We start from the raw sequence: 7044 nt of genomic DNA, 5'->3' as shown, positions 1-7044 counted from the left end.
ACCATTCACACTCACAGTCAATTTAGAGTCACCAGTTAACCTAACCTGCATGTCTTTGGGGGAAACTGGAGCACCCGGAGGAAACCCATGCGGACACGGGGAGAACATGCAAACTCCGCACAGAAAGGCCCTCGCCGGCCACGAACCTGGACCTTCTTGCTGTGAGGCGACAGCACTAACCACTACACCATCGTGCCACCCCCCTTTTAAGCATAGTCCACATATTTTCAATAGGGTTGAGGTCAGGACTTGTTTTAATCTTAATATTAGCCTGCTTTATCCATTCCACAAACAGATTTTGTGTGTGTTTGGAGTCATTATCCTGTTAGAATACCAAATTGTGGGGGCATCGTGGCTCAGGTGGATAAGGCGCCATACCATAAATCCTGGGACCCAGGTTCGATTCCGACCCGAGGTCATTTCCCAATCTCTCCCGCTCATTTCCTGTCTCTACGCTGTCCTATCCAATAAAGGTGAAAAAAGACCCCCAAAAAATATCTTTAAAAAAAAAGAAATACCAAATTGTGTCCAAGTTTCAATTGTCTAGCTGATGGTTGGAGGTTATGCTGAAGAATTCTGAGCTTCTTCATTATTACATTCACTTTATGCAATGCAGAAGTTCCACTGGCAGCAAAATAATAATAATAATAATAATAAGTTAAATTTATATAGCGCCTTTCAAGAAACCCAAGAACGCTTTACAATAATAAACAAAGAAAGAAAAAAATAAAAATATAATTTAAAAAATAATAATAATAAATAAATAAATAAATAAATAAATAAAAAGTAATAAAAAGTCCACCAGGTAGGGGTCAGGATGTAATTCCCGTGGTGTAGCAGCCACAGTCCCACCAAAAGGCGCACGAAAACAAGTCCCACATCTCCAGCACCGCCACCGCGATGCCGTCAACAACATCGCTTGAACACCACGCCATGGATCCACAAAGCGAGCAGAGAAGCTCCGCCATGCAGAGCGCTGGTGTGTCCCAAACCGCCTGCACAGCCGCCGCGACACCACCAAGCAACATCGCTCGGAACATCACACCAAGCGTTAAAGCGCAGAGTGCTGGACAACCATGATGTAAAATGAGCAACGAGCTCACTGCAGTCCACAGCTGGGAGCACAGGCATCACCCACAACGAACCAAGGCCTGGAGGGAACTGACGCCCAAAACTAGGTCCGGAGCTACACCACAACCGGTGGAAAAAACACTCAAACAAACATCAAACTACACAAACACACAGAAAAAAATAGAAAAAGAAATTAAAAAAAAACCTCCGGTGAGAAGCGGCAGCCAGAACGCGCACGACGTACTCTCAACTGGAAACGGAAACAAAAAAAAGTAACTAATAAAACAGCCCCAGAGCATGATGCTACCACCACTATGTTTAACAGTTGGTACAGTGTTCTTCTTATCTGGTCATTGTGACCAATCAACTCAATTTCTGTCTCATCTGAACATAAAACTTTCCTCCAAGAGGCTTTTTCTTTGTCCATGTGGTCAGCTGCAAACTTTAGTCAAGCTTGAAGGTGTTGATTTTGGAACAAGGGCTTCTTTCTTAGACAGTAGTCTCTCAGTCCATAGTAATGTAAAACTCGCTTGACTGCATGGTAGGCCTGTGACTTGATGGTTCCTGGGTTGTTCTTGACCATCTGAACCAGTTTCCTCTCAGCTAAAGGTGACAGTTTGGCTCTTCTTCCAGCAAAGTGGCTTGGCAAAATGGCTATACCTCCCAATAACTTGTACTTATGTACAATATGTTTGAACTGATGACCTTAGTATCTGCAGGTGTTTAGAAATGGCTCCAAGAGACATTTCTGAGTTGTGTAAATCTATGATGCTCTTTTTCAGATCTGCATGAACTCCTTGGACTTTCCCCATTGTATTATGTGGTCATCAATCCAATGAGTGCTGTCAAACAAGCCCTTTTTATTTTGAAACAGAGAAGCTACGTCAATCATGATCAATAACAAGAAGTTAAGAGGTTTTGGAAACTTAAAAGACATTATAGAATTTAATAATCAAAGTGGGGAGGGAAGTCACGTGGGACCGTGATACAGGATGGACGCGTGAGAAAGTTGCTCTTCACAACTTCCCGAAATTAATCGATAATTATGTGTCCAATGACTCCTTAATATTGTTTAAGGGTTATCTGTAGGTGCGGGAATACTGTTACAAGTGAGTAGGTGGTAGTTTGCTGAACTATAAGCATGTCAAACGCACATTCAAGTTTGAAACCAAGGACTGCTAAGCAAGGTGTTAACTATGCTAACGTAGCAAGTGTAACATCCAATAAGGAGCCGCAAACCGAAACTGCTATGGCACCACCAGGGTTTGCTGAACTGCAGGCAGCTCTTCAGAGGGCGATGGAGGAGATGGCCCGATTTAGTGAAACTTTGTCAACCTTGCAAGCGGATGTGACCAGTGGCAAAACTACTCAAGGTAAAATGAAGACGGATGTTGTATCTATCTTTCAACGTCTGAATGAGGCCGAGGGTCGGATATCTGAATTGGAAGATGAGAACGAACGCTTGAAGAAATTAGTTCAAACAAGTGCTCAAGAGCGTTCGGAGCTCCATGAGAAGGTAATTGACATGGCTAATAGGGAGAGGCGCCTCAATGTGCGAGTCTTTGGTTTAAAAGAAAAAAAAGAAAGCCAGATCAAACTTCGTGAGCACATGAGGGACTTTTTTTCTGAAGCCTTGGGAGTGGATGTAGCCGACTCTGATTTGCAAATGGTACACAGAGCTTCATACGAAATGCCATCAGGAAATATGCCTCCTCATCCAGTTATCATCCGCTTCCAGAGTTTTTTGGTAAAAGAACTTGTCTTGGCAGCGATGAGGGCTAAGGCTTGCGTTGGTGAAGGGATTCATTGGAATGACTCCAAAATGTCTGTGTTCCCTGATATGACCAAGGAGGTTGTCAATAAAAGAAAGCAGTTTACCAAAGTCAGGAAGAAACTGCACGAGCTGAATGTCCATTTCACTTTGGCATACCCTGCTGTCCTTCGTTTTACATGGAAGGGGGGAAAGGTGAGCTTTGTGGATCCTCAAAGAGCAATGGAGCTGCTGTCTGGAACGGGATCAGCCAAGGCTGACCCCAGTTTAAGTTGGAATGGTCTCGGGACTGAATGCTTTTGATATGGTTTACTTTCTGAATAGTTTCTCTTCTTATTTATTTATTTTGTTTTTCTGGAGCTGGATTTGCTACATGGTACATGGACCTACTAACTAAGGAAGATTTTGATTCTACCGCGGACTTGGATTGTATCTATTTCTTGAAAAGTGAGCGCACAAGATGTGCAGACAGGACAGTAGCCTCTGGGATAGGCTCCAGCTTGCCTGCGACCCTGTAGAACAGGATAAAGCAGCTAGAGATAATGAGATGAGATGAGAATGTGGGCTCAACAGAGAGATTGGGAACTGTGTGGGAAGCATCAAAGGTGTATATAAGGAGACATCTTATTTCACAGTCATTATTTGAAAAAAATGTCCAAAAAGAAGATTAAAGATTTAGAATCTCAGATTAAGAATAAGGAAACTGAATTATCACGATGTTATAGTGAGCGCAAGTTTAAAGAAATCTGTAATTTGAAATATCAGCTCAATGAGATATATAATAAAAGGGCGTAATATGCCATCTTTAGGATGAAGACTACTTTTTATGAAAGCGGAGAGAAGGCAGGCAAGCTGTTGGCCACAGTTGAAACGGAAAGACGCAAGCCTTTTAATTCCTGCTATCAGTAATGACGAGGGGGAGATATTAACGGATAAAATGGAAATTAATGGTATATTGAAGAGTTTCTATGAGAATTTATATAGTTCAGAAATATCTGTAGATGAGGCTAAGTATGAAGATTTTTTTTTTTGAAAATAGAGATTCCCAGGGTGTCTTCAGCACAAGTGGATATATTAGATGCACCCATAGATGAATCTGAGGTTAGGTCGGCTATTGTGTCAATGAAAGCTGGAAAATCGCCTGGTTTAGATGGCTTTCCAGCTGAATATTACAAGACTTATATTGACTTACTAGCACCTATCTTGACCAAGGTTTATGCAGAAGCACTGGAGGTGGGGCAACTGCCTCCTACTTTTAATGATGCAGTGATATCTGTATTATTGAAAAAGGATAAGGACCCACATGAGCCAAGTAGCTACAGGCCGATTAGTTTGGAAAATGTGGACTGCAAGATACTATCAAAGGTATTAGCAATGAGACTGGAGAAAGTTCTGACAAAAAATTATCAATGAGGACCAGGTTGGATTTATTAAAGGTAGATCGTCGGCTGATAACCTTAGGCACCTTTTACCTCTTATGTGGTTAAATTGTAAGGAAGATGCTCCCATAGCTGCCTTTTCCCTTGATGCTATGAAAGCATTTGATAGGGTAGAGTGGGGGTATTTGATATATACAACCCCGATTCCAAAAAAGTTGGGACAAAGTACAAATTGTAAATAAAAACGGAATGCAATAATTTACAAATCTCGAAAACTGATATTGTATTCACAATAGAACATAGACAACATATCAAATGTAGAAAATGAGAAATTTTGAAATTTCATGCCAAATATTGGCTCATTTGAAATTTCATGACAGCAACATATCTCAAAAAAGTTGGGACAGGGGCAATAAGAGGCTGGAAAAGTTAAAGGTACAAAAAAGGAACAGCTGGAGGACCAAATTGCAACTCATTAGGTCAACTGACAATAGGTTATTAACATGACTGGGTATAAAAAGAGCATCTTGGAGTGGCAGCAGCTCTCAGAAGTAAAGATGGGAAGAGGATCACCAATCCCCCTAATTCTGCACTGACAAATAGTGGAGCAATATCAGAAAGGAGTTCAACAGTGTAAAATTGCAAAGAGTTTGAACATATTATCATCTACAGTTGTTAGGGTTTTGCCGGGATTCAAACCCAGGTCACTGGTGTGATAATCCAGCAAACCCCCACGAGGCCACCAGGGGGATGACTCAAGTGCAGAGGCGTGAGGCGTAGGTAGAGTATCAAAAAACAGTTTATTTACAATATATACAATCCGATGGAAAAAACAAAAATAAAATCCAAAAGCTCAGAAGATGACCAAAAATAAAAATATCCAAAGGTTCAAAGTCCCAAAAAACAAAAGGAAAGGCAAAAATGCAGAACGCTCAGAAGATCAAAAATACAAAGTCCAAAGAAAGCAAAAACATCAAAAACACAAGGGCACAGGCAAGATACATGGGACAGAGGAAACTAGCACTAGACAACATAGCATAAAGACTCCGTGACACGGGAACAAACAGAGGGGTATTTATACACAAAACAATTAAGGAACAAGGCGGGGCAGGAAACAGGCAATCAAGACAAACACAAAACACAGTGGCGGCCTCTAGAGGCCAAAACAAACATGACAAGATAAACATAACAGCGGCCTCTAGAGGCCAAAACAGTCCCAGTCCTAACAGGACCCCCCCAGGAGCGTCTCCTGACATTCCCAGGGCGATCCGGATGGGCCGAATGGAAGTCCCGATAAAGTCCTTTATCGAAAATGTCCCGGGCGGGGACCCAACAGCGTTCCTCGGGGCCATAGCCCTCCCAGTCTACCAGGTATTGAAGCCCGCCGCAGACCCGGCGGGAGTCAAGCAGGCGATGCACGGTGAACACAGTCTGACCCTGGAAGATGCGGGGGGTGAGGGATTCCTAGGGGCAGGGGCATACGTGGACGTCAGTACGGGCCGCAACAGGGAAACATGGAATGTGGGGTTGATCCTCAGAGTCCGGGGCAACTGGAGCTGGTAGGCGACAGGGTTCACCATGCACACCACTTTGAAGGGGCCAATGTAGCAAGGAGCAAGCTTGCGGTTCTCCACCCGCAGCGGAAGGTCCTTGGTGGACAGCCAAACCCGCTGCCCAGGGCGGAAAGCGTGGGCAGGTCTTCTATGGCGGTTGGCCTGAGTCTGGTTGGTTCTGGAGGTCTGGATGAGGGTCTTCCTGACCTTGCTCCAGGTCTTGCGACACCGTCTCACATATTGGTTGACCGAGGGCACTCCCGCGTCCTCCTCCTGGTCCGGGAACAGAGGTGGCTGGAACCCGAATTGGCACTGGAATGGCGACAGCTTGGTGGCCGATGACTGCAGGGTGTTGTGGGCGTACTCTGCCCATGGCAGCCAGGTGCTCCACGATGTCGGGTTATCCATAGCCAGGCCTCACAGGGTGGTTTCCAGGTCCTGGTTGAGCCTCTCCGTCTGGCCATTGGACTGTGGGTGGAACCCAGAGGAGAGGCTGGCAGTGGCTCCGATGACCTTGCAAAACCCGTGCCACACTCGGGAGGAGAACTGGGGCCCCCGGTCAGAAACGATGTCCTGTGGGAGACCAAAAACTCGGAAGACATGAGTGAACATGAGTTTGGCAGTTTCCAGGGCAGAAGGGAGCTTGCACAGTGCTATGAAGCGGCAGGCCTTAGAGAATCTGTCTACTATGACCAAAATGACAGTATTACCTTGTGACTCAGGGAGACCCGTGATGAAGTCGACTGCCACGTGGGACCAGGGACGCCGGGGAATGGTCAGAGGATGCAGGAGACCCTGGGGATGCTGTCGTGGGTTCTTGCTTCTGGTGCACACTTCGCAGGAAAGGACGAATGACCTCACTTCCTTCTCCATGCTAGGCCACCAGAAGCGTCTTCTCAAAAAGTCCAGGGTCCTTCGAGCTCCCGGGTGGGTGGTGAGAGGGGACGAGTGACCCCACTGGAGAACCTTGGCCTGGGCTTGATGTGGGACGTACAAGAGGCCCGGTGGCCCCGTCCCAGGACCGGGGTCCTGGGGTTGGGCTCGTCGGATGGCCTCCTCAATACCCCAGCGCAGGGGTTTTCAAAGTGTGGGAGAGTCAGCTCCCCCTCGGAGAGCAAATAAACAACAGCGCCCCCCTTACAATTTTTGTTGTTGCTATACTTAATGTTCCATTCGTATTTTTAAAAAAATGGTTGTTGTACACATTATTTTTTTCTTTTTCACATTTTAAACATCTGTGCTTTTTAAAACATCTTGTTTTACACATTTT

The sequence above is a fragment of the Neoarius graeffei genome, chromosome 26, assembly GCF_027579695.1.
Source record: "Neoarius graeffei isolate fNeoGra1 chromosome 26, fNeoGra1.pri, whole genome shotgun sequence".
Lineage (NCBI taxonomy): Eukaryota > Metazoa > Chordata > Actinopteri > Siluriformes > Ariidae > Neoarius > Neoarius graeffei.
Note: the sequence above shows the minus strand (reverse complement) of the source record.